At 39.3% G+C, this 27,834-nt stretch overlaps 1 protein-coding gene across 4 annotated transcripts in view; it reads left to right on the plus strand.

The window, feature by feature from the left end:
• GNG2 (G protein subunit gamma 2) overlaps window positions 1-27,834 on the plus strand; it is a 143,820-nt gene that overhangs the window by 66,492 nt on the left and 49,494 nt on the right. The gene's annotated exons all lie outside the window — the stretch shown is intronic.

A 27,834-nucleotide genomic window follows, 5' to 3' on the forward strand; every position in this document is an offset into this window, starting at 1 on the left:
GGAGTCTCACTTTGTCCCTCAGGGTAGAGTGCTGTGGCACGATCTTGGCGCACTACAACCTTTGCCTCCTGGGTTTCAAGCGATTCTCCTGCCTCTGCTGGGACTACAGGCATGTGCCACCATGACTGGCTAATTTTTGTAATTTTTATAGAGACGGTTTTGCCATGTTGGCCAGGCTGGTCTCGAACTCCTCACTTCAAGTGATCCTCCAACCTCAGCCTACTCCCAAAGTGCTGGGATTACAGGCGTGAGCCCCCAGGCCTGACCTTCTTTATTTTCTTTATTAGGTATTTTTAATTTACAAATGTAACATGCTCTTGTTTTTACAAGTAAAAAGCTATAGGAAGAAGCTCATTTCCCCCTTTCTCCCTTGCCTCCCTCCTCCCCCATGTAACCAATGTTAATGCTTTGGGGTGTATCATTCCACATTTTTCTTCATGCTCATAAATGTGTAATAAACATATGTTGGGTTGCAATTTATGAGATTGTTATTTTATTAGGCCAAAGTAGTTGAAATCAGCAATTGCATACAGTTCAATCACATGCATGCATATTAGGTAGTTGTCTGGAAATTTTTCAAATATAAGAGTTAATGTGCAACTATCTTTTATGTGACAAATGTCACAGAATTCACCTAGCTGGTAGTTGTGGATCTAACAGATTCATGTTAATGATTACATCATCTTCACTCCACTGTCACCTGTGGAACAATGTTAATTTTGTCTTCCTTGGTTGTAGTTGTATTTCTTCTAATTAACCTGTCATACATCCGTGCTTCACTGTGGTGGAATCCCAAACGGGGATTGTTGAGTCAAAGCACTTAGGTCTCTTGAATTTTAAAATATATTGCTAGATTTCTTTCTTAAAAGGTTGTAGCAATTTGGATGCCCATTAGTAAATATAAGCCTGCCTGTTTTCTATCTCCTAGTCATCACTGGAAATTACCACTCTAATGGGTGAGGAATGGTATTCTATTTTAATTTGCATTCCCTTGAATTCTGGTGAAGTTGAGCATATTTTCATATGTTGTCATTGATCTTTTGCATTTTCTCTTCTGCGAATGTCGTTTCGAATCCTTTGCCCATGTTTTTATAAGGTTATTTGACTCTTCCCTCAATTTATACAGAACCCTTAGTTTATTAGTGATAGTAATACTTTGTCCACTTTACATGCTGCAGTTATTTCTTTCCCAGCCCATCATTTGTCTGTTTTGCTTATAGTATCCTTTACCATACTTTTTCTTTTTCTTTCTTTTTTTAAAAAGTATTTATTCACATATGTCTTTGTTTTCCTTTACGGTTTTTTGGCTTCTTGTCTTGCTTAGGCATATTTCCTCTATCCAAGGTAATATAAATATCCTCCTTATTCTTCTAATATTTTAAAAAACATTTCTCCATGTTATGTATTAAATCCATCTAGAATATATTTTGTATATGCTGTGAGCTATAAATATGTTCCTCCAAACAGCCAACTCCATGACATCATTTACTTTAAAAACCCTCTTTTATCTACTGAATTGGAACACTACTTTAGTCATATATTGTTTCCACATATACTTGGATCAATTTGGATCAATTTCTGTGCTTTTTATTGTATTTCCTGGATTTATTTTCTATTCCAATGTCAATGAAACCATCTTCATTATAATAGTTTGATTTCAGGTTTTAACATCTAGAAAAGTAACTGGGTCCCATTTTATTTTTCTTTTTAAACATTTATTGCTATTGTTTGACATTTTTTCCATATAAAATTTAAACTCATTTTGTTATATTGCAAAAAGGGGAAAACAACCATTGAGATTCCAATTACAACTGCATTAAAATCATGTATTATTGGAAAGGACTTTTTTATATTTTGCGGTTTCCATCTGGAAAACATGCTTCTCAATTCAAATATATCGTACTTTTATTTTAAAGTGCATTTCTCGATATATAAAGATTTTTGCTTCTTTTGGAGTTGGAAATTTGGTAAAATGGCTGGGTGTATGATAAATATAAAAATAAATAGCTTTTCTTTTCTTAATGCTAAAACTTGTTCTCAGACTAACATACTGAGGAGTTCCTAATTCAGATCTCCAGGGACAGATGTCATAAGCTTGACTTAAGAAATGTTAAAGCAGAGCTTTGCGCCACTTGACTTAATTCCAACTTTGCTACAATGGATCATATTATTGTGGATTATTATTATGGAGGAAAACAGTACTTTGAGCTCTGTGTGGTTAGGCAGGATGTTTCTTCTTTTAGTTCTAGATCAGTCATGATGTTAAGAGTAAAATCCTAACAGAGGAAACTAATTATTTACATTTCAGTTTTTTTTTAAAGTATAATTTTATCTGTTGGACAGAGGCTCATTTGAAGATAAAACCTCAAGATATAAGCTTATTGGTACATAAAAATACATAGAGGAGTCTCACTTATTGGAAGAATTTTATTGTTAGTTTAACAAAACCTACAGTACTTCTGTACTTATTTCTAAAAACTAGAATTTAAAGTAAAAATACTGTTGCTTCTGGGAAATTAATGGCCTAAGTAGCAGTATAGGTAGCCTTCTTCATAGTAAACCCATTCAAATGCCAATGACATTTTCTCAAACAAAAATCTTCAATAACATAGCCTCAGTATCCAAAAAACAAAGAAGAACTTTTAAAATAATTCAGCTAATTTTTAAAAGTTGTAATTCCACATAACAAAACTATAAAAGAATAGGAAAAATAAACAATGAACTTTAAAATTGCCTGACATAACTAAAGCCAGGAAATAAAAAGCCATTTAGTGAAAATTACAGTATTACATACAATTAAGAATATTTCCAGAACTAGTAAAGAGAAGAGTTTACATGGAGAACTACTAAATAGTTAATTAGGGAAGCATATTTATTAACTACAGAATCAAATAAAAAATTAGATAGCTTAAATAAACATGTATAAATAATGCCAGGCCAAAATGATCCACTTCTAGAATGGAACACAGTGTTTTAACTTAAAAATAATAGGTGAAAGTACTTGAGCTAATAGAATAAATAAATGTTAACGAATCAACAATTTAAGGTAGACAATATTTCCAGAATTCATTAAAGATGTGGCCTACATATTAGGAAGTTAATCTGGAAATTAACATCCAGAGAAAGATGCCAAGATGTTTACTTATAACATTTTCAAACTTCAGTGAGGAAGAAATCTTAAACATCTGGAAAAAAGGCCAGATAATATTCCAAGTACTGATTTCAGAGGTAGCTGAAATTAAGACCATGAACTCCCCAAGGAAATGAAACAACATCTGCAGCTCTTTTTATGGAAAAAATTATCCAGGCAAGATGTCATTCATTTGGAAAAGCTAGAGAAAGATTTTCACATATCCCACTGATATGGTTTGGCTATGTGTCCCCACCCAAATCTCATCTTGTAGCTCCCATAATTCCCACATGTTGTGGGAGGGACCCAGTGGGAGATGATTGAATTATGGGGCGGGTCTTTCCTGTGCTGTTCTTGTGATAGTGAATGGGTCCCACAAGATCTGATGGTCTTAAAAATGGGAGTTGTCCTGCACATGCTCTCTTTGCCTGCTGCCATCCACGTAAGACGTGACTTACTCGTCCTGGTCTTCCACCATGATTGTGAGGCTTCCCCAGCTATGTGGAACTGTAAGTCCAATTAAACCTCTTTCTCTTGTAAATTGCCCAGTCTCGGATATGTCTTGATCAGCGGTGTGAAAACAGACTAATATACCCACTAACCCTAAATAGTCAATGACCTTACACTTTGGATTCAGAACAGGAATTTCTTCACACTGTGGCCACCTTATGAAGTCCTGCTGTCAAGATGGAATACTAAAAACATTAACTAGGAGGATCAATGCATAGACCATAGACCCGTTGCAGAATAAAATTGTGATCTAAAACGTAAAAGGAAGAGAGGAAGGGAACTAATATTTAGAGAACATCTATAATTATCAAGTTTTTTTATAACACATTATTTCATTCAGTCTTCAAAAACCCTGGTGGTATTGTCCTCTTGTTTCAGATGAGAAAATAGTCTCAAAGAGGTTAAGTGACTTGCTTTGTTAAGTTGTAGAGTCAGAATTGAATATGTGTCTTTCTGACTCCCAAGAAAAGTATAAGTTTCCAAATAACAGTCCAAAAACTGAGAATGAGATAAGATGAGGAAGAACTAAAACCAATAGCCTAAATGTTCTTTTTTACCCATAGAAAGAAGCCTAGGAGCTTTGGGTTTTATTATTGCTGTAACTAGAAATCACCAAAAAATGAATTTGATAATTTTAGTGACTTGTGTGTGTATGTGTTTGTGTGCAGATTTGATTTACATAGAAATAATTTTACTTAGAAGGGAGTATATTTAAGGTGCTTAATTAATAACTATGGCATTTATAAAGTGAAAGTAAGGAATAGCAAAAATAAGAAAGATAGATGGCCAAAATATAACAATCATTATAGCTATAAACTTTAAAATGCCACATAAAAGATACGCACTTTAAACAAAAAGTCATACACTAGAATATAAGGCAGGATTATAATACATGAACTAAAATCATAAGGAAATAGAATAATGTGTCATTATTGAACATAACATAAAGCCAAAAAAGATGAATATATGAATTATATAATGATGACAGCCATCACAAATAATAAAGTGAGTAAAGGAGGAATAGTGTTGAAACAAAAGGAACAAGTGAATAATGCTACTATGCAGTAGAATCATATTAGAGTGGATGCCAGTCTCTTTGGGTGGCATCCTTTTTGCCACAATCCAGGAGTGAATGTTGACTTACCATGGAGTATATTCCAAGAGCCCTCAGGGCTGAAGAAGAACTTTGGCCTTTGGAAATTTAGGAATATATGTTGTATACTGCCTGCTTTGTTAGCACTAACTAGAGTTGGACAGTCCAGGTCAATCTAGGCTGAATACGGTAGAGTCAAGTCATTCACTTACAGTTAGGAAATGTATGAGTTTCCTTGGTTTGATCATCTAGGTGAAGAATGAGACTTTGTAATGTCAGGCAGCTGTAGAAGTGATGGCCCCCATAACTAAGGAGGCAGGTTGTCATCTTGGACAATTCCGGGGTGGGGGCATCATGGGAGTAAACCTGTGACGTAAAAAGGATAATGTTAAAATGAAGAAGTGTCACTTGGTAGGCCCCACAGATGGAACCAAATTTCCAGTTGAACTGGTATTCTAGCAGTAACTTCAAAAAAGGAGAGAGAAGTTGAGGAGTTTGATGAAAAAGTTATTAAATGGGTGAATCCATGATCAAATTTGCTTTCCAGGGACATAAGCCCATGTTTAATGTTGCCTTCATTTCCTAGTAGATTACCAAATAGTGTAGGGTCCCTTCTCACCTGGTTCTGGGAGGGCAAGGAACTTATGTGATGGGAGGCTATGTGAACTTACGTGATGGCCAAGTAGACAGACTGTCATTGGCTCTGCCATGTTGGAGCCAGGGTCCCATAGGGGCGTAACAGCTGTGTGCCCCACAATGTTTTGAAGGAATAATGTTTTACAGCAAGTTAGTGGGAAATATCTGCATAGTACTAACATTCTTTTCAAGTTCTGCCTTAAAATGAGATGACGGGGAGGGCTGCTAGTATGAAAGGGGCTCTATCAGCAGAGAAACCCTCTGGCTATGTATTTAACACTCCCTAACTGTTCCCTAGAGGGTTCATGCTCTCTGGGTATTGTTTCCCATTTATTTTACTTTCCATCTATGGCCTGGGCTTCTCAAGTGAATTGCCTGTGTCCTGTGGTTACATATGTTAGAGAACGTGAATACTAGTTTACAGATCTCATTTTCTAAAAATTTTGGAGTGGCATTATTCCAACCATGTCCCCAAGCTGCCTTTGAGGCTAATATTATTGCTTAAAAATGATTATGAAATATTTAAATTATACAGGAAATGACAGAGAATTATTTTTTTCCTTTCTTAGTGGTTCTTTTGAATGACTTGCAAGAACAATTTTAAGGGTAGAAGTAGCCCCTGCCTTTAGATTTTGCTGGATCTGACATATGGTTCTGATGAGCATTGGGATGGATGTAGGAAGGCACACCACAGACCTGACCAGGAGAAATGATGGGATGGTTCTCAGAGCTCTTGCCTTGCTTCCTCATCCCTGTTTAATAAAAAGTGAAAGATACAAGCAAGTAACATGAAACAAAGCTAAAAAAGATCACTTATTAAAGAAAGAAAGAGGAAACTGTTAAATAACAGCTCCAGCAAAAGCCCAATGGAACAAACAAACAGCCACAAAGGACCAGGGAAAGCTCTTTGTCTGAATTAAAAATAACTAAAAATGGTACAATGTGCACTGAACGCAAATGTGCAACTCATTGCAGAGCCCTCGAACTCTGTAACGTTCCACCCTCTGAGATGAGGAATGTCTCTGCCACCCATAGGGAAGAGCTTCCCGGCCAACTGCTCCTGGAACCAAGGCACTGTCCCCTTTCTTTGACAGCTAGCTACAGCACTTGGGTATTGTCAATTCTCCCTTCAGTGCTCCTACTGCAATACCATGAGGATTTGGTGGAAATCAAATGGTGAGGTAATCCAGACCACTCATTAATAAAGACCATAAGATTCTGGTGTATTTCCCTTCAGCAGCAGTGAGGAAAGATGGAAAAAGTGGAAAGAAAGAGCAGCTGTGAGAAGATCTCTGTATCTGATGGTGCCTTGTTGAGCTTTCTGGGACCCCCATCTCTACTCTGGAATTGACCTGATCTTCAAGGACCTATGTCCTGGTGTATGATTCTCTCCCTTTTAACACCACCCTGTCTCTACAGCATATTTCTTGTCCTGACCCCTTTCTGACAAATAGTTTGCTCTAAGGCTTGTTTGGAGAACTTGATCCTTTCCCCTCTCCCTGCCTGTTTCAGCCCCCGCCCCTACCTCCATCAGCTCTTGACTGGCTTTGCCTCCACCAGGTTCCAGCCACTCTCTAACTGATGCCACAGTCTCTGAGCCAGCCCTACTCCCTTGAGGGTTAGGCCATCCCTAGCTGGGAAGGAACTGAAGTAATAATAGTTCTGACATTAAACAGAATTAGGACTTGTGTTCAAAATTGAGGATAGGGAAAGGAAAATAAACTTTTTAAAGTATGGTAAAATACCTGTAGCATAAAACTTACCATCATAACCATTTTTAAGAGTACAGTTCAGTGGCATTAAATGCATTCACATTGTTGTTCAACCATGATCATCATCCATCTACAGAGCTCTTCGTCTGGCAACACTGAAAATCCAACACAGTGAAACCCCCATCTCTATAAAAAAATTTTTAAAAATTTAAAACCTGACACTCTGTTTTAAATAAACAATAGCTCCCTATTCTGCCCTCCCCCCAGTCCCTGGCAGTCAGCATTCTGCTTTCTGTCTCTACGAATTTGACTACATACATATAAGTGGAATCACACAGTATTTGTATTTTTATGACTGGCTTATTTCACTTAGCATAACGTCTTTAAAGTTCATCCACATGGTAGCATGTGTCAGAATTTCCATTCTTTTCACAGTGGAATAATATTCCATTGGAAGTATTTGTCATGTTTTGTTTCCCCATTCATCCATCAGTGGACACTTGGGTTGCTTCCACCTTTTACCTAATGTAAATAATGCTGCTATGAACACGAGTGTACAAATATGTCTTCAAGACCCTGATTTTAATTCTTTCACGTATATACTCAGAAATGAAATTGTTGGATCATATGATAGTTCTATTTTTAATTTTTTAAGGAAGCATCATACTGTTTTCCATGGCGGCTGAACCATTTTACATTCCCCTCAACAGTACCCAAGGGCTCCAATTTCTCCATATCCTCACCAGTACTTGTTATTTTCTGTTTTTTAAATTCTAATTCTGAAAGGTGTGAGGTGATAGCTCATTGCCATTTTTATTTGCATTTCCCTAATGATTAGTGACTTGGAGCATTTTTATATACTTATTGAAAAAGTTAAGAACATGAAATCTCATACAAATATGTAACAAGCACATGTAAAAGATTTGATTAACTCGTTGAAGGAAACACTGAGTGAAAAAACCTGGTTTCAGGAATACACGAGACTGAATTATATATAATCAAAGAAAGAAGAAATGCGGAAATGAGATTGCCAAGTTATATTCAAAACTGGTTAATGTCCCACAGGGCAATAAAACCATAAGCTTTGGGGTTATTTTTTCATTCAAATAAGTGTCCTTCTACAGTGTCAGATGAACCTAGGATCTAGTATGACATTGAAGGGCACACAGTAATCTTTCTGCCTTCTTTCTGAGCTTTGGAACATTTTTCTTAACAGACTCAATACTTTTACTCCCAGAAACCAATTCTGTGTCTTCTTTCCATGTTCTCTGCAAGAGGGTAGAAATGGGCCTGGGGCAGAGCAGAGAGAAACTTTGCTTTCCTAAAGTTCTTTCCAACTGGCCTTAGTGAGATTTTGGATCTATTGGTCGTCTAATTGCCAGAAAGAGTAGCTCAACAGTCATGACTGAATAAAAGTAATGGTGTAAATGTATCCATCCTTTATATGCTTTCATCAGCTGACTTTGGGTTTTGTTTATTTAGGTTAGATATTCAGTCTATGCATGCAAAGCTCAAATGTGGAGAATTTGAGGGTGATACCAGTGTGTTCCCACACCCTGCCATATTGACCATCTAAAATATTTGAGAATGCTTAGGATTTGCTATCTAAGTAAGTGTTAAATCTGCCAGAATTATGTTTCTGAATTATCATTTTATATAAAGCATTTGTTTTGGGATATCCAGAGTTGGCATGCACAATTAGAGCTATATTGGGTGTTAACATACTGAAATGTTTTCATACCAGTTGGTAAAGAGAAAGTATTTCTTTTTTTTTCTTTTCTTGTTTTTGGAGACAAAAAAGTTGCCCAGGCTGGAGTGCAGTGTGATCATGGTTTACCAGAGCCTCAACCTCCCAGGCTCAAGCAATCCTCCCAGCTCGGCCTCCCAAAGTAGCTGGGACCACAGGTGTGCGCCACCATGCCCAGCTAATTTTTTTTTTCTATTTTTGTAGTGAAGCAGTCTCACTTTGTTGCCCAGACTGATCTCAAAACTCCTGGGCTCAAGCAATTGGCCTGCCTAGGCCTCCCAAAGTGCTGAGATTACAGACGTGAGCCACCACGCCCAGCTGAGAAAGTATCTCTTTATTGAGATTATAAGGCATCTTATCATGCCACCCATCAGTGACCATGGTGGGGTAGTGGACATGGGAGGACGGCCAGCATAGATATTGACAGCCCCAGTAGCCACTGAGTGGTCCGGGAGGTGATAGTGGAGGTGTGCACAGTGCCCTCCCTCTGCTCTACGTTGTCAGGGATGACAAAGCAGGCAGTGGAGCAGGTGGCATTGGTGGCAGTGTATTGGAAGTGGGGGTTGGGGAGAATGGGGGTGCAGGGGCAGAGTCAGTTGGAGCATAGGCCCTCTGGGAGGCATTAGCGTCCAGGTATATAATAACCCAGTAGTGCAGAGCCTGCAGTGTGCCCAGGAGCAGACTGTCAGTATAACAGTGAAGTTATTGATGTGGTTATTACATGGTTTGAACAGGAGCATCACTTAGCTAGGTGACAGCTACATCAACTAAGATCACAATAACAATCTGTAAAAAAAAAAAAAAAAAAAAAAAAGACCAATGATTTGGAAATTTCTAGAATATTTTGGAAATTATTTTCTCCATAATGTAGCATGTATATTTTAGGATATAGTTAATTCGGCAAACAAAAGAAATTTTAAATAGATTTTGATTGAATATTTTTGATTTTATCACATATTGATATTTTATCTTTCTAATTATTAAATATTTTCATTTTGAGTATGACTGTTATTTCTGGCTACATAAAAATTATAGTTATTTAACCAAACCATCAAAACTAAGAAAAGAGTAAATTGGGAAGATATTGAAAATATAATAGGTACATATTTGTTTTCTATATTACATAAAGTGCTTATTCAAGCTAAAAAGATGGCACAAGCCTCCTATAAGCAGACAGTTGAATTTTAACAGGCAGTTTGTATAAAAGTAAAGACAGGTGGAGGAGAGGTTCCCCCAAAGGCAGGGACAGTGTCTGACACAGGCCTGGTTTCCTGGTCTGCCTAGTAGGAGCTTGATAAATGTTAATTAATTGAATGAATAACTGAGTCAATGTATGAACAACTCTTCAACCTCACCAGTAATTAAGTAAATGCAAAAGAAAACAAAAATGAGATATAGTCATATCTATTAATTTATTAAAATTAAAGAAATAGGCTAGGCATGGTGGCTTATGCCTATAATCCTAGCACTTTGGCAGGCGAAGGTGGGAGATTGCTTGAATCCAGGAGTTCAAGACCAGCCTGGACAACATAGAGAGACACTGTCTGTACAAAAAATTTTAAAAATTAGCCGGGCAGTGCACACCTGTAGTCTCAGCTACTCTGGAGGCTGAGGTCAGAGGATCATTTGAGTCTGGCAGGTCGAGGCTGCAGTGAGCCATGATTGCACCACTGTACTCCAACCTGGGTAACAGAGGGAGACCTCATCTCAAAAAGAGGGAAAAATAAAATAAAATCCAATGCAGGAGAAAAATTCAATGCAGGAGAACTATTGTGGAAACAGGAAAGCTAGTCATCACTTTCTGAAAGGACCTACTTAGTTTATTATAAGCAATCAGGGATACTTACTTTCTTCAACCTGTTTGGGGTATTTATCCTCAGGAAATGATGGTAAAGAAAATGAAAACTTTCTTTAAAATTGTTTACAGTAGAGCTATTTATAATAGTAAAAACTACAAGCAATTTACATACCCAATAGTTCAGTGAAATATAATGCTTTATATTTGAAATGATATATTTCATATGTAATCATTTCAAGTGATTATATTTACCTCCAGTTTAATGTTAATGAATCAACAATAGATATTAAATAAGATGTCTTTTAAACAGAAGCACACAGAAAACAAGGTTATATGTTGATTGGTTGACCAAAATGTTTAACAGAGGCTCCAAGCAACCTAACCCCATATTTTTGCTAGATGCAATGCTCTGTGTTTTTGGCAATTTATAGAACATAACTACCATGAATAACAAGAATTGATTATATTTAATATGTGGTTTGAGCAAGGGCGTGGACTTATGTGCTCACAGCTGCTCAAATATTATTGGTGATGTTCAAAATCTTGGGCAAGGCAGAAAGAAATCTGTTTTTGGGTTATTGTATTATTTTAAAAAAATACTTCCCCTATGGCAGTGAACACACACAGTTCCAGACCTCTACGATTTCCAGTCTTTTCTGGAGTTTTTCAATTCTCTTTTTTTCCCCTAAGATCAAGAAGAATATCATTATTTGAGTAGCATAGACCTGCACAATAAATCCTTAGAAGATGGCAGGGACTTCCACAGATGTACTCAATATTTTCCCTTGTGTCCCTGCAAGGTCAGAAAATGAAAACCACCACCAATTCTATGGTTTGGGAAGAACTCAGACAGTGACAGGGTAGCTGTGACCCAAATCCTAATCAAATAACCTTTGCTGCAAATAACAAGGACTCCAACCTCAGAGAATTTTGTTCTGTTCCCAAGCTGTATCCACCATGGGCATTCTTAGTTAAAAGCAGTAGTCAGCAGCTTTGGTGAACTTTACCATAGAAGGAATTTCTCAAAAGGCATGCAATGCTTAGAGAATCTCAGGAGAGCTAGAGAATCTTCAGACATGCAGGGTGGGTAGACAGAATAACACTCAAATCACACCACAGAGCCGATCCTAAGAAGGTACCCCACCTGCCTCTATTGGATGCAAACACCACAGCTCACACAGCCAACACCTGACCCTGGGTGCTCAAAAACTGCCACTGGAATTGCTGCCACAGCTGTCTCTGAAAGCCCAGAGTAGCTGCCATCACACCCACATGTACCATCACTGATTCTCCACATTACCAGCTTCCAGTTCAGGGTCTGGCAGGAGCCTGAGTGTGTACCTGTACCGTAGCTGCAAGGGAGCCTGGGAAATGAATTTCAGCCTCTGCCTCAGAACCTAGGAAGAGAGAGAAAGGAGGGGCAAAGAATAGTAAAAGTGCCTTACCATCTTGCATAGGATGTGTTAGAATTCTTTACAGAGAGGGATTCACTTGGGGTTACTCAGAGCACCATATGGAGATGTTGTTGGGATGAACTGCCCTGGCCCACCCACTCCCAGCTAAGGCAGCTGCAGCATGATCTGTGCAGGGGCCTGGGCTTCACAGACTGATGTAGCTGCTCTGTATATATACCCCTTTCACTCTAGTGTTGAGAAAGAGGGAAACTAGATGCAATGATTAAAAATATTTTAATACCAAACTTCAAGCTTTTTGACTCACTCATCCTCCAAAAACAAGCGCAACATGAAGACTAAAGGTGTTTGTGTCCACGCCCATTGTGAGATTCAAGTTGAGTTTTCGGTGTCATATTTGTGTCTTAGCAAGTTGTCAATCAGCTTCATTTCTTTAAAAAAATTATTCTTCGGAAAGCACTTTGTGCCCATTGATATATGAGACATCTTCAAACAGTTGCTACGTCTGCCTGATTGCCCAGTCAGCTGGGGACACACAGAACATTACGGTTTGGATATGTAGGTTCTGACAGATCTTGACAGATAAATGTAAATGGAAATATATCTACACTTAAAAATATTTTTTCTTTTGCCATTGTATTGAAGATTTTTCAGTGTCAGTTTCTTGTTATGTGAGTGTGAGGAATTGTGGGAGATGGAGGAGTTTATATTCTCTGCAACTTCTGACTTGGTTGGCTCGCTGCATCCATGCTCCTGAATCACCCCATCACTCAGGGATTGGAAATAGTTTGTCCCAAATAACTATTTACCTTTCACTGTGGCTCCAATCTTGAGAAAAGTCTATTCTTGCTTCCTAGACACTTAAGATTCAATAATATTGGAAAGAATTATTTGCGGAAGTATATTTGTTTTACGTTTTTATTGTGAGATAGCTGTGGTTTTCAATCTTTAAGGGGGTTTATATTTTCTGTTTACCATATAAATGAAAACTACAGTAGATAAGTATCTTGAAAATAAAAATGATCATCTGTGTTAAAATTGCAATAAAATTTTCATCCTAAATACCTCACTACATGGTTTGGCTGAGCTCTTCTGACCATACCTTTAGATTAACAGTGAAAAAATAAAAATAAATTTAGGCACATTAGATCCACCTTAGTTACCTTTACTCTTTCAGTCTGAATGACAAGACAAGTTCCAAAAGAGCGGAAGCTGAATTTGCCATAGAAGTCAACCATGGCAACAGAGGGGATATTCTTTGGCAGGGTGATATGGTTTGGCTGTGTCCCCACCCAAATCTCATCTTGAGTTGTAGTTCCCATAATCCCCACGTGTTGTGGGAGGGGCCAGGTGGAAATAATTGAATCATCGGGGAAGTTTCCCCCATCCTGTTGTTATGATAGCTAGTGAGTTCTCACAAGATCTGATGGTTTTATAAGGGGCTTTCCCCAATTTTACTCGGCACTTTTCCTTGCTGCTGCCATGTGAAGAAGGATGTGTTTGCTTCCCCTTATGCTGTTATTGTAAGTTTCCTGAGGCCTTCCCAGCCGTGCAGAACTGTGAGTCATTTCCTTTATAAATTACTCAGTCTTGGGTATGTCTTTATAAGCAGCATGAGAACAGACTAATACACAGGGTACCCTTTGGTACAACAGAGAACTGAAACAGATAGCATTTTCCTTCTTCACCCTTCTCAGCTAATAAACTCAGGGGACTATTGCTATGACTTTATTGCACAGAAGTTGCTAGAATCTGGGCTTTCCAAATGAGGCAAGAATTTTTACTCTCTGCCTTTCCTACCACCTGACCCTCAGGAGCCCTGCCCCTTTCCTCCTGCCTCCTTCTTTATTTAACTATTTCATATTAAGCTTTGTTTTTTTTAAAAACCTACTAGGAATGAAGACATTGTGATACATTTCATGTACCATACGTACTGATATATAATGGGCCTATTCTCTTTTTTTGTTTAAAATTAGTATTCTGTAAATGTAAATTTATGCCTGAAGCATGATTTGGTTTAATCAATTTACTGAGTTTTTACTTTTACAGAGTGGTAAAACTGGATTAGAATGCCATTATATCTTAGTGAAGAATAAGAATTTTTTAACCTTGCATTGGCATCTCTAGAACAATAATTCCCAACACTTTGGATTGGAAAAGATTTCTTTTAAAAACATTTTATAAATCTCAATACATTATAGGATAAGAGATGTACTTTTAATATCCATTGGTTGAGAAAGCTATTAATTGTACAGTATTTTTAAATGAATTTGCATTTGATCTGTCACACTGGCATCTCCCTATAATCATGAAAATAGAACATATGTGTGTAGAATATATTTTGCATGCAGCCTGCTGGAGAATCTTTTTTTTTTTTTTTTTTTTTTTTTTTTTTTTTGAGACGGAGTCTTGCTCTTTCGCCCAGGCTGGAGTGCAGTGGCGCAATCTCGGCTTCCTACAAGCTCCACCTCCAGAGTTCACGCCATTCTCCTGCCTCAGCCTCCCGAGTAGCTGGGACTACAGGTGCCCGCCACCACACCCGGCTAATTTTTTGTATTTTTAGTAGAGACAGGGTTTCACCGTGTTAGCCAGGATGGTCTCGATCTCCTGACCTCGTGATCCGCCTGCCTCGGCCTCCCAAAGTGCTGGGATTACAGGCATGAGCCACCGTGCCCGGCCGCTGGAGAATCTTTTACAGGGACTCCGTGACTTTATCACTAAGCCACGCTGGAGGCACAGGCATGACGGCTCCTGGATTTTATTCAGGCTGACAGCCACTGCCAAGTCTCCTTGGACCGAGCTAGCAATGAATTGATGGTGCTATGGGAGAAATTGGTTCCTTCCAGACATGCTGGCCATGCTCCTCTGACCTGTCATTGATTTGTGAAGTGCTGATTCATTCAGACATTTTTTAGTTATACAAAAATACATGTACAAACCATTTTAAACAGAAAATAAATCATCCTACAACTATTTGAACAGATATTTATGGCTGGATTCAAAAGCATTGAAATTAAGGGTCTTAAGTAGAAGTATAACAACGGTAATAGCAGAAGAATTTCTGCAGTGAGAATTCATTTCCCTCTCTGCATTTGGTGTTCAGCAAAACTAAACCTGTATTGAAAGGGAGTCCATTCCTCTTTCATCAGAGATTGCATTTAGCAAGGAAACAATGGACAGCTTTTCCCAGTGTTCTCTCCTTTTCTCATTGTCAGGGTGTTCTTCTGTGACATTTAATTTGAACCACTGCCTGTCTCATAATGTAACAATTTGATTGGGTCAGATAGAAAAGGTAGAAGTCTTTTTTAAACCAAAGGATTTTCATTTGAAGGTTTGATAACCAAATTTGATTTCTGGATCCTATGATCCTGGTGATGTCCCTTGGATTCAGCCCCCCTCTCCTCATCATTAGTGGTATCCTCCTGAGGAGAACAGAATACCCTACACTAACTTTAGTTGCTGGTCTTTACCGATTTAGGTTGGTATAAAGACAGAAGCAATGTGAGACTAGGCTTAGAGTATAAAGTTAATATGTGCAGGTTGGGAAATAGGCACTAAAAATTATAGAGTTGACTGGATCCTGCATTAGTTATCTATAGCTATATAACACATTAACCCAAACTTAATGTCTTAAAACAACAAACATCTATCTTCTAATAGTTTTGTGGGTCTGGAATCCAGGGTGGTTCTGGCTCAGGCGCCCTCACAAAGATGCAGTTAAGGTATTAGCCAGGGCAGCTGTCATCTGAGGCTTCAGTGGGTCTGGAGGATCTGGTTCTAAGCTCATTCATATGGCTGTAGGCAGGAGGCCTCAGTTTCTCTTGGCCGGGGCCTCTCCATAGACTGCTCATGACCTTGCTTTTCCCAGAGCAAGCGATCCAAGAAAGAGGGCCCAAGACGGAAGCCACAGTCTTTTGTAATGTCATTTTAGAAGTACCATATCATCATTTCTACACTATTCTGTTGGTCACACAGGTTGTGAATACCAGGGCAGGGTTTATTGCAGGTCATCTTGGAGGCTGGCTACCACAGGCCCAAATGCCTAGTTTTTCTAGAAACCATGGAGAGCTGCATTCTTTTAAGTCTGGTGCTATGTCTAAGGACAGACTCTTGGTCAAGTTAATAAAAATGATCTGTCATATTTTAAAGATCTATCTATCTATCTATATATATAGAGAGAGAGAGAGAGAAGAGAGTGTCTCGCTCTGTCACCCAGGCTGGAGGGCAGTGGCGTGATCTTGGCTCACTGCAGCCTCCACCTCCTGGGTTCAAGCAATTCTCCTGCCTCAGCTTCCTTAGTGGCTAGGATTACAGGCGTGTGCCACCACACCCAGCTAATTTTTTTTTTTTTTTTTTTTTTTTTTTTTTTTAGTAGAGATGGGGTTTCACCATGTTGGCCAGGCTGGCCTCGAACTCCTGACCCAGTGGTCCATCCATCTCAGCCTCCCAAAGTGCTGGGATTATACGCATGAGCCACCGCACCCAGCCTAAAGACAATTTTTTACCTTTGCTTTTATAATGTAAATTTGATTGTTATATTTAAGTAAAATACACTTATAAAGTATAAATAATACTAGGGTACAATATAGAAATCAAAATTTTCATGTAAACTTCTTATATAACCATAGTTATTAACAGATATTTACCTATCATTATAAAATAAAGAACTGCACTATTCTGAATCTCATTGTTTTCACTTAACAGTATATTATGGATATCTTTCAATGTCAGTATATAGAATTCATTCTGTTTTCTGGCTACGTAATATTCCATTGAGTGACTCTGGCAAATAGAATAACTTTACCAGAATTATCTAGCCAGTCTCTACTGTTGGATAATTGAGCTTTTTCCTTCAGCTTTTAATAAAATATGAATCGTGTTTGTACATAAGTCTTTTTGATCTTTTTGTGCTGTGTGAGAATTCTTCAGGGCAAATCTTCAGAAGGTGAATTTTCAAGTGAAAGGGTATAACATTAAAAATTCAACAGATATTGCTGAATTATCTGCTAAAAATGTTGTACCTAATTACACTCTTTCCAATGGTGACAAAAGTACCAATAACCTCTTCCTTCTAAAATCAGCCTCATTTGACTTGGGTATACCTTACTATGATTTTGAGGAAGGCATGGTGTTGTACTTGGCAGAGGAGTTTAAGACCAAAAAGGAAGTTAAAGGGCCTGCTGTAAGATCATAGCAACCATCAGGGATTGCATAAAGGACCCCATGAGTGACTGATTCGTAGGCAGAGGCACCCCCTTCAGAGCTGCATGTAACTCCAGGGCCCAAATTTGACTTCTCCCCCTTGAGTATGAATACTGAGGAAGTTTGTGTAGCTCATTTGTTAATAAGCTAAACTCTGACATCTTCAGGCATCTGTCTGTGCATTGATGAAGGCACTAAAGCCAGAAATGAAGAGAAATGGATTGTGGAAACCTGGCTTCTTGCAGTTCTTCCCAACAGCCTACAACCATTCCTTTCTGAAAATCCACTGTTGCTTTGGTTGATGCCTCAGACTCAAGATCCTTTAAGCAGCATACAAACTGAGAAAAGAAATGCATTGAGAAACCAGGACTCTGAAAGAATGGAATTGATCCATTCATTCATGGATTCATTCAACAATGAATAAATATTTAGTACCCAGCGTGGGGTGGAAGCTATGATAAGCCCTATGTATGTAATTGTGAACCAAGACAGGCACCAACATGGAGGTTCCTGTCTAGTGGGGAAGATATACAATAATATAATCACAAATATAGATTTGGAAACTGTATTTATGTCTAGAAATTAGCAGTATTCCAGGAAACCAGGAAAACTGAGATCTGCAGGATGAATTTGAGGTCATTAAGAGAGTTGCTGGTAGAGTCATGACAGGCAGAAAACAAATGAACAAATGGCATGTGTGCAAAGGCCCTGAGGCAGGAAAGAGGGGGGCTAGCTAAGGAACTGAAAAAGGCCAATGTGGTCAGAGGGAGTCACAGCAAGAAATGAGGCTGAAGAAGGAGCTGGAAGCCAAATCATAAAGGACCGATACATTTTCCTGGAAGCATTTTGAGAAAAGGAATTCAGGATATGGAAGTGTTCAAAAGCCCAGGATGGAAGGAAGGGGGAAAGTGACAGCCACTGGGCAGGAAGCGAGAGATCTCAGCTGGGGCAGGAGGTCTCAAGACTCTATTAGCCATGTACCTTTTACTCCTCATTGTCTACCTGGGCTTCATGGGCAAACACTGCTGTGCCCCATCTTTGCACATGGCACACACTCCAGAAGCTGAACAGCCTTGTCTGAGCCTACTTTTACCCTCATTGACTTAAAAGTCTGTGCCCCACTTTGCCTTTCATCCACCTGGGAGGATTTCAACAAAAGTCCATGTCTTGTTCTGTTAATTGAATTACAAAGGAAAGGCCCTGGTGCATTCAGCAAACCTTAATCTGTCTCCCCATTACCCTAAAATGTTCAATGTAAAAAGCCCATGGCAGAATGCCTCTAGAACAGCACTTAATTGACATAATATGGGTCACCTGTCTACATGGAATTAGCTGACAGAGCTTCCAGAACAACCTACTTTCCTCCCGTTTGTCTTTAGTTTTTGAACTTCCAAAATGCATCACTGCTACTCACGTCAGTTTTGAGCCATTATTTAACAAAGAGGTGTACAGTTGGGAACTGTGCTCCTAGCTCAGAATTTGTCTAGTGGTGCACTTGGGGGGTGAGAGGGGAATGTGGTCAGGGCCCTGGAAGCTGGGGCAGGGGCTTGTCAGTACCATTGGTCGGCTTTGGCATGTGCAGCAACGCAAAACAAAGTGTAATGTGGCTTGGTGTCATGCTTTAATGGAATAAGCCTTATAAAAACCCTATGTACATGTGTATGTATGTGTGTGCTTGGGGTGGGAAAATATGAATAAATTCTGTTACGGGGTAGGGAAGGGAATGGTTATCAAGGCCTATGAGAATGAAATAGTCCCTAACCAGTAACTTGGAGTTCTTGTGTCCTGACTTGGGAAGCCACAGAGCTGAATGGCCAAAGATGTGACCTTGGAGACCCATTGCCTGAGTTCAAATCGTGGCCCCTCCACTTACTGACTGGGAAATCTTGGAAATTTAGTGAACTTAATCTGAACTTAATTTTCCTCATCTGTGGAATGAGAATAATGATAGCTTTTTTTTTTTTTTAAGAGACAGAGTCTTGCTCTATTACCCAAGCTGGGGTACAGTGGTGCTATCATAGTTCACTGTAACCTCTAACTCCTGGGCTCATGTAATCCTCTCACCTCAGCCTCCTGGGTAGCTAAGACTACAGGTGTATGCCACCAAGCCTGGCTAATTTTTTAAAAAAACATTTATAGAGACAGGGTCTCACTATATTTCCCAGACCGGTCTCCAAACTCCTAGCCTCCAGTGATCTGCCTACTTTGGCCTCCCAAAGCACTGGGATTACAGGCGTGAGCCACCATGCCCGTCCTGATAGCCTTTTCTTATGTTTTTTTTGTTGTTGTTATTGTTAGATTAAAGGAGTTGAATCATGAAAAGGGCTTTATATAAAGTAATTGCTTAGTAAATGAAAAAAAGTATAGCTAATAGTGTCAGGCACTGTTCTAGGTACTTTACATATATTAACTTATTTACTCTTCACAAGCTCCCAGGAAATATGTGGTGATGTTATCATCCCCACTTTCAAGATGAGGAAATGGAGGCACACAGGTTAAGTAACTTGCCCAGCATCACCTATTGAGTAAATGGCAGAACTGAGACTCAAACTTGGGCAGTGTGGCCCAGAGTCCAAGCTCTTGACCACTTTGCTGCACTGCCTCTCAGCCATATATAAATGTTAGCTTTCATTATTCTTGGGAGATGGGGAAGAAAGAATGGGGGAGATATAGTAAGAATGGCCAGAAAAGGAAGACAGCACTAAGATTCCCTTGTACCTTAGGCAGGACTGTGAGCTGCTCCCATCTTCCATCCCCACACCCCAACCCCCAAAATCCCTTAATTCCAGTGGCTCAGCCTGAATACTGAATGTGTCCTGATAATGTTACACCCTCACTGATTCCAGTTAGGTGAGGAAGAGACTGTCACTTCCTGCTGTTGTTACGGCTGCCCTGGTTGGTGAAGGTTGAGCAGAGGTCTTTCCAGAGATGCCTAACACCATCTCCAGGACAAAACTCCTCTGTGGGTGGAGTCCTGTCCACTTTCATTACTGCTGGGCTTCTTCAGACAAACCAGAAGTGCCCAGGGGTAAAATTCCCAAAACAATTGCATAATTGACCAAGTCTGACATTCTCGAGAGAGCTATTCCCTACAAGGTTACCAGCCTGGATGCTTTCTTCTAAGATGTCAGTGATTCTACTATGAGGCCAAAGGCACCACACAGGTGAACAACATTGTGTGGGCAGTCCTTATAAAAACCTTACATCAGATATTATGCTGCAACGTGTATTTCAGCTACTGGCTTGGTTTTGGGGGTGGGGGTGGGGGTGTGTGTGTGTGTGTGTGTGTTTTGTTTCTTTAAGGTGGAAGATAGCCCAAGAAAAATGAAAACAAATGTTTAAGTAAAACTGCTGAAGCTCACTAAATCGGCTAGAAATTAATTAATTGAACCTGTAAGCTTATGTTTCTGCTTTCAAAGGGATGATACTGTGAAGTGTTCAGGAATGAAGTCTCGTGATGTCTGCTACCTAGTTTCAAATGGCAGGAGAGACAGAGGGATGGGGAAGCAAAAGTGACCATTGTTAACTCTAGGTGGTTGGTAAGTGGGTGTTCCTTGTTTTATTATTTCACCTGTAATGTATGTTTATATTTTTTAAAAGTTAATAAGTTGGAGGATGATAGAAGCATTAAAAAGTAGGCCGGGTATGGTGGCTCATGCCTGTAATACCAACACTTTGGGAAACTGAGGCAGTAAGCTCCCTTGAGGCCAGGAGTTTGAGACCAGCACAGGAAACATGGCAACACCTCCTTTCTCAAAAATTTTTAAAAAAGAAAATTAGCCAGTGTGGTGGCTTGTGCCTGTAGTCCCAACTACTTGGGAGGATGAGGCAGGAAGCTTGCTTGAGCCCGGGAGTTAGAGGTTACAGTGAGTTAAGGTCGTATCACTGCACTCCAGTCTGGGTGACAGAGTGAGACCCTGTCTCTAAAAATAAACAAATAAGTTTATGGGGGAGAGCGGAAAGAACAGGTGCCATGGGATCATAGGATGAGAGGCCAGTACAGGATGAATGGTCCTTTCCCCCATTGTCATCACCTTTGGGATCAGGGAAGAAGCAGAGATGTAGAGAGGAGGTCTAGAGGTTGTATGGAGGAGCAACTGATCAAAAAGCTGTGCTCTAGATAAAGGAATAAGCACAGAGCTCTTAGTACTGCTGTAAAACTAGAAGTTACTGTCAGAGTGGAGGTGACTTCCTTTAAGTTACATTTACAAGTTCTATTATTAGGATTAAAGTACTCTATATTCTCCCTTAAAACTGACCACCAACAATGAAAATGTTGCACGTATATAATTTATGCATATGTTGCATATATAATATATGCATAAATGTTACATATATCCAAATACCTTTTTCATACATATGTTTCATTTCATATATATGAAAAACAATGGGAAGAATATCACTAAAATTTTATCTGTAGGTAAGAATTTCCATGTGTGCTTAAAACTGGGAGTCACTGTATCCAATATAAAGTTCAAGGTTTTTTGTTTGCTTGCTTGCCTTTTTATCTACTTTTGCAGAAGATATTGAAATTGCAATCATCTTGTTTTTGGGGGAATGGAGTCATTCCATATTGGCTCTTGAGTATGTCTGCCACCACTCTGATTCTAGCTGGAGGCTGCCAGAAATGACTGTGCCATTGAATGGAGTTATTAGGCAACATAAAACGGACAAGCCAGACCAAGGTAGACTGGAAAAGGACCGCCGTCTCAGGCCATTTCATTATGTCTGAAAGAAAAACTGATGAAGAAACACAGGCCACAGTAACCATAGCTCCTGCTCTAATCCTTTCTCCCTGAATCTTCTTGAAGGATCCTTGTGCTAAGGTTCCCAAGGTGCGGGAGGGATTAGAATAAATGCTGTTTTGGCAAGAGGTTTGGTAAATCATCTTGGGTGTTAAGTCCCGTGTAGAATTATCTAATAGTAATGAGGTGTCAGCAGTTTTTTATCTATTTAAAGCTTTAACTAGACCACATGAGTAATGTGCTTTCAGGTGCTTATCTCTAATTAATTAATTCATTTGTAAGTGAAATACCTAATTAAAGCAGTCTAAGGGAGCTCCTTTGCGGCCTGGATCTGGTAGATCCAGTAACAAAGAGAGGTCTTTGCTGATGCAACTTGTTGAACTGATCCTCATGGGCTATTTAGCTTCATCAGATTTCATTTGAAGAGTTCTTTATGTTTTTTTGTGTTTTCAAATGTAATACAGACCAAATACTGGTCTTTGATACTGACCAGAGTCACTCAGTTATGCATAACTTTGGAAGAAACCTGAAGATGGTATGACTGGGGTCTCAGCTGAGGGGAAATGGACAAAGATGATACATGCCCTGCCATCATGCCTTTCTGTCATGTACACTGTCATCAGGCAAGGCCAAAGAGCCTGTCACTCCATGACTGCTTGCTTGAGTTTAAAAGTTCAGGGTCATTTCTTTCTACTTAGGAGTTTGCTTTGCCTTTACTTTATCAGAAAACTATATAACCCAAAGTATTTACCATTTCACTTCAGCTACTAAGAGATGTTGGCCACGTTTAGAGCTTAAGTGTATGAATCAATTCAGTTGTCTCTTCCCTGTACTCCCACTAACCTTCTTTGTTCTTTTCTTAGAATAAGGGCACCATCCTTAAAGGTAAAGAGCCAATGCCTTCTGTGAAGGGCAGTTTACTGGTTCATAGATAAGGATGGCAGCTTTGGATTGAGAAACTTCTATTTTGTCATATTACACCTCTGCTACATTATGAGGGAGAGGATGCATTTGAATGTAATAATTATGACTAACTTATAATGTGTTTTGCTTCTTGTAAACTGTTACTGCCCTAAATACGACGAATGGAACAAAGAGCATAAATGAATTCACAAAAGACACCTAAGCTGCTCTGAGGATATGGGAGGGACTTAAAGAGGCAGCAAGGAAACAAATTGAATTTGGGGTAAATGGAAAATTAGGGAGGGGAAATGGGTAAATATGATACGTTAGAAGCCATCCGTTCTCTTTTATAAAGTGACTTTTTATTTAAAAAAAGAAACAAAAGTCTTCCTCTGAATTTCAGCCCAGCCCTTAAACGATTTCCCCATAACAGAAAATTGATATTTTTCTAAAATATTTTGTGACTAAATGCTATTTGGGAAAAAAAGTGGTATTTCTTTAAATTAGTGCTTTGAAAGGAACACATACTTAGCCTGAATCACTTTTGCCTACATATGTGAATTATGGGTCTGTGTTTAGAACTTAGGAAACAGCTGCTGTACTCTGTTCCCAGACAAAGACACACTGCAGAACGCTACATCCAGGTTTCTGGGTTCTCCTGAGACTGTGGTGGTAGGTTTCAGGTAACAATATTTGCTGTGAGTTAAACCTGTAATAACTGTCATTTTCAGGGCGGGAGGCATTACAGTTATACAGTAAAACTATAAAAGAATAAAAAAGTCAACCTCAAAGATAAACTCCTTGAGAACAGGAGCCTATTCCTGTTTGTTTCTTTATCCCTTACTGTACAACATACTACATAGAGTAGGCACCAAAAGAATAAAGAATTATTGATTAAATGAAATCATGCATCATTCTACGTATGTAATCATTTTATTTCTGTGTAAAATTTCCTTGTGTTGAGTGGTAGCTGATAGTGTCTAACCAGAGGCTAATTTTAGACAGAGAGCCATATTTTACATCTATTATTGTTTCAGCTAGACGAAAACACAGAAATTGAGTGGGTGCTGGAACACATCCATTATTTGCCCCCTAGAGATAAATGGAGTAGTTGAGAATAGTGCACCGTTGGCAGAATATGGTGGGAAAACGTGCACATTGGCTTCCCACGAGGACCTATTTTGTACTAAGTTATTTCATATTTCGGTCTCTAGGATGCCAGTGTTATAACATCTCAAAGTGCTAAAAATTTTCCACGAAAATAATCCTGAAAAAAAAAAGAAATGGAAATTAATCCAATTAAACTTCTCTCCTGGGAGAGCGGATTTGCAGCTGGCGCAGCTTCAACAGTGGCCATTGAGGGGGAGGAAGCCAGAAGTAGAAGAAGAGCCAGGTGCTGGGAGGCCTACCTGCCTGCGGTGTGGTGGAGCAGTGCCAGGCTGCTGTGGACCATACCCAGGTTGGTGTAGGTACCCAGGGGTGCAGTGTGATGGACAGGGTATGTCAGGTAGTGGATAGTGTGAGGGTTCCAGGGCCATCTGCCAGCTTTGAAGCAGCCTCCCATCTAATAGCATTTATTAAAATTCAGAGAAGAAGGTCTGGCCACTGGAGATTGAGGCCTGGCAGAAGACCCAGCCAAAACAGTGGGATGAAGGTAGCATTATCTGGGTGATCAGGTGTTTCCTAGGTCCCTGGCTATGAGACTTAAGGAAGCAAAATCTATTTCAGACCTCACCCATTGATGGAGATCTGATTTTATCTACACTGCCAGGCATGTTCAGGGCTGGCTTGGGCACTGGTGGGCAGAGCCTGGTGAAAACATGACTGTGGCTAGAGGGAAGGATGTAGGGGTTAGGAAAAACGCGATTTAATGGACTTTCCCTAAACCTTTGGTAGCCCTTAGGCATGTAAGTACATCCTAAGCTACTCTTTCAAAATGATATCTCATTTCTGAAATTTCTTCCATCATAGTGAAAAGTCCCCAAATGTTCTGGAGTCAAAATATCCACCAGTCAGCACACTTCCCAGTGAATCCCAGCCGCTGCCATGAAGAGGGATAGGGAAGAAACAATTTTTCCCTAGCTGTACTTACTGAGCCCCAAGTGTAAAGCACAAGAAAATCGCATCCCATTTGTCAGACAGCAACGACATGGCTGGTTGCCTTCATACTGCAATCGCCTCTGTAATCTTCCTGTGAGACGTAGCATCCTCCAGGGAGTGAGTTGGAATCTTAGCCTAGTGCAGAGTTTATTAAAACCATGTCTTTTTTTAAATCACTTAACTTCCAGCAAATAGTATAAATCTTGCACACACTGAATTACCTCTGATTAAAGGTATTTAGGATTAATCAAGGGGAGATGTGTTGTTCCCTGAAAGTAAAAATCAGACTTTTTTTTTTTAATCATTCCTTTGAGATATTAGGTCATGATTATTTTAATCACAAAGGAAAATCTGAACTTTGGATCATTTTCTTATTAAGCATCAGAAACACTGTATTAAAAACTGATAAATGGCCGAGTGTGGTGGCTCACGCCTGTAATCCCAGAACCTTGGAAGGCCAAGGTGGGCGGATCACCTGAGGGGTTTGAGACCAGCCTGGCCAACACGTTGAAATCCTGTCTCTACTAAAAACACAAAAATTAGCCGGGCATGGTGGCGGGCGCCTGTAGTCCCAGCTACTCGGGAGGCTGAGGCAGGAGAATTGCTTGAACTTGGGAAGTGGAGGTTGCACTGCGCCGAGATCGTGTCACTGCACTCTAGTCTGGGCAAGAGAGAGAGACTCCATCTCAAAAAACAAACCAAAAAAAAAAAAAAAACTGATAAAGAAGCCTCACTACATCCCTCAAAAGTGAAGACAAAAGCTACAGGATAATAAACCAGAAGCAACAGGGGCAAAACAGTGGGCTGAAAGCCATCCCAAAAGCATTTTTATTAGACAGTGTCAAAGACACCTGCGGAGGTGGTGACCTGACCTAACAAGCTTTGACCATGTCACCATGCTGTCTTCATGCCCGTGGTAAAGAGCTGCACTGTCTCCACTCTGCAAAGAGCTGCTTCTGGCCAATTTTGCTTCCTGGTTGTCCTCATGTTGACATGAGTCCCAGCTGAGAGCATTTTTCCAAAAAATAAAGTCAACTTTTACCTCCTTCATTTGAAAAAAAAAAAGAGCAGATTTTGCAGTTGCGTCTTGATAAAATAAGGCAAAGGGTTGAATCCACATTTTCAAATTATCCCAACTTACACAAAGATATTTTCTAAAAATAAAAGAAGAGTTGTACATCTATGGTGTGACCTCCATGAGAGAATACTTGCCTTGTGTTTGCAGGCCTTCTTTCCAATAATTAATGCTGTGAAAATAAGTAAAAAAATAAACTAACTTATATAACACAAAAATAAGACAATTTATACTTGGAGATCAGCTACAGAATAGAAACTAAAGCAGATTTATTACTTAGGCACAAAATAAACTACGAACTTGCATCTGTTTTCTTACTGCCTTCATTGTAAAAGGGTTAAAATAAACAAGGTGTTACTGTTTTTGGAGAAATTCTTGCGTATCACCATCAAGGAAATAGAATTTAGAAAATTTTGTTTTGTTTTGTTTTGAGACTGAGTTTTGCTCTTGTCGCCCACGCTAGAGTACAGTGGTACGATCTCAGCTCACCGCAACCTCCCCCTACCAGGTTCAAGCAATTCTCCTGCCTCAGCCTTCCTGAGTAGCTGGGATTACAGGCATGTGCCACCACGCCAGGCTAATTTTGTATTTTTAGTAGAGATGGGGTTTCTGCATGTTGGTCAGGCTGGTCTCGAACTCCTGACATCAGATGATCTGCCCGCCTCAGCCTCCCAAAGTGCTGGCATTACAGGCATGAGCCACCGCGTCCGGCCTAGAAAACTTTTAATGATTTTACTCTAAATTTTATAATTTTACTCTAAATTTTATAACTTAGAGAAAGTCTTCATTAATTTAAACTCTATTAATTCACACTTTGCTTTATTTCAGAAGTGACTGGAGTGGTGTTTAATATTACTCAAAAAATCTTTTCTTTGTGGATAATAATGGAAGTGTTTAATGCAATAATGTGAAAACAAGATTGTAAGAATAGTGCTTAAAATGTTAAAAGAATAATTTGTTTTTGAACATCTTTAAAGTCTTTAAACATAGCTCTTTACATATAAATTTTGCACATACCAAACAAAAATTGTTTTATCTAGCCTTTCAAGCAGGTCCCCAGAAGAAGTGTTTTGTAGCAAATCCAGCTCACATACTATGAGTTACCCTCAGAATTTAAAAGTAATACATGTATCCCCAATTTTGATGTTTTAGACTGGTCTTTTTCCTTAGTTTGATGATTACGGTTTGACAACATAACCAGTCCCAGCTAGTGGGTTCCTGGACCCTGAATGAAAGGTAGATTTGTAAGGCAGCTGAGCTTTGGCTGATTGAGACTTGTTTGTTTGAACATGTTCCGCCCTAGTAATGGATATGGTCCAGTAACTGAATAAAGATAATGAGCACTGAACAACAGATGTTTATCAGGCAAAACGGAGATCATCTTTTAACACTCTGTTGCTGAGGCTTTGGTATAAGTTTATTTAACAAATTTTAACCAAACACCTGTTTATGTACCAGATTCTAGGTATTTATAGGCAAATAAAAATAGATATGGCCCCTGTCATGGAGTGTATTGTCTAGCTGGGGAGCAGAACTAAACACATACACAATTAGATATAAACCGTTGTCCCTCTGTGTCTGTTGGGGATTGATTCTAGGAACCCCCTTGGAGACCAAAATCCATGGATACTCAAGTCCCTGTATAAAATGATATTGTAGAGTTGGCCCTTTGTATCTGAGGGTTCTGCATCTGAGAATTCAACCAATGTTGGATCAAAAATATGGTATTTGTGGGATGTAGAACCTGCAGATACTGAGGACCATATCTGGA

Source organism: Pan paniscus, chromosome 15 (genome assembly GCF_029289425.2).
Source record: "Pan paniscus chromosome 15, NHGRI_mPanPan1-v2.0_pri, whole genome shotgun sequence".
Taxonomy (NCBI): Eukaryota; Metazoa; Chordata; class Mammalia; order Primates; family Hominidae; genus Pan; species Pan paniscus.